Source organism: Bison bison, unplaced genomic scaffold (genome assembly GCF_000754665.1).
Source record: "Bison bison bison isolate TAMUID 2011002044 unplaced genomic scaffold, Bison_UMD1.0 scf7180017864167, whole genome shotgun sequence".
In the NCBI taxonomy this organism is placed as follows: Eukaryota; Metazoa; Chordata; class Mammalia; order Artiodactyla; family Bovidae; genus Bison; species Bison bison.
Window position 1 is genome coordinate 1,030,180 of NW_011494739.1, and position 1,314 is coordinate 1,031,493.

At 53.3% G+C, this 1,314-nt stretch overlaps 1 protein-coding gene across 1 annotated transcript in view; it reads left to right on the forward strand.

The window, feature by feature from the left end:
- Positions 1-1,314, forward strand: part of PDRG1 (p53 and DNA-damage regulated 1) — a 7,492-nt gene that overhangs the window by 299 nt on the left and 5,879 nt on the right. The window lies entirely within an intron of this gene.

Sequence of the window (1,314 nt, forward strand, 5' to 3'; positions counted from 1 at the left end):
AAACGGCAGGTAGGAGGCCTGTCCGCGGGGTTGGGGCTCGGGTTTTGCGGTTGGGCCTGCGAGCTCCTGGAGCAGCGCCCAGGGTCCGGAATCCGGCTCCAGCTTGGGCTCGCTGTGAATTGACCTAGTCTTGTGGGCCAAGGGCTGTGACGACAGACCGGGCGGTTGTGAGGTCATGTTGGCCAAATGTCGAATGCGTGGCACAGCGCCGCCCTTGACTCCTGTATTTGGCACATATTAAGCCCTTCTGTGCCAGGCCTTTGCTCTCTTGCCATTCTTCCTCTGCCCTTTGCCCAGCTTTCCGGATCCCGACCCATTACCTCTTTGGGCCTTTGGTTTACCTGAACCGCTTTTTGAAAATGCAGTTTCTGGGCCCTCACACCGACCTGGGCTGCACCGCTCCAGTCCAGGCCAGAAGAGGAACAGGAAAGAAGTCCAGGTAGTCTAGTAATCGCGCAGGAGTCGGGACGTGGGAGAAGTGTGGGGCCCAGGCCACCGGAGGGCCGTGGAGACCTGCACAGGGAGTTTAAGGGAGCTTGTGGTGGGAAGAGAGTGTGATATAATGGATTGAGGCTTTGAAAGATCCTTCTGGCTGCTCTGTAGAGCACAGACTATAAGGGGGCAAGGGGTAAATGAGGGGCCAGTAAGGGATGGGTTTGGGCCTAGGTGGTGGTGATGGGTCATCTCCATTTGGAGATGGCCTCCATGATGCTGAAGTATAGGGGTGAGGGAGTAGGAGGGATCAAGAATGATTCAGACTCCTCATCTCCAGTTAGAATGATTGGATGCTTGGTCAGTTGGGTATTAAGGGAGAGCCTAGTAAACACTGCATCAAGGTGTGCTGGCTGACAAATAGCAGTTAAAATTGAATGAGTAGTTACTGTGTATCAAGTACTGTGCCGACTTAGTTCCTAGGTTAATAACCTAGGTGATGGGTCCTCTTCCTGTCCCTGTTTTTCAGAGAGGTGAAGTCACACAGCTCATAGCAAGCTGCAGGATTCAAACCTGGGTGTTCCGCCCCAGAGCCTCCACTGCCCGGCAGTAGTACTGCACTGCCACCTCACTTTCTTAGTAGCCGTTTTGCTGTGACCACCGTCTCAGTGCCAATACCCGTGCCTTTCTGATATAATATTGTCGTTTTTCTCAGGATACTCGGTCAGAATCAGCTGGAGGAGCTTGTTCAGGAAGTGGTTTCCACTCCCCTGGTGATTCTGAAATGCCTTGAAGCTTGAGAACTGGTGCTCCCGTGGACGATAATAAAAACTTACCCATTTAGTCATTAGACATTTCCCCAGCACCTCCTCTGGGGGGGGG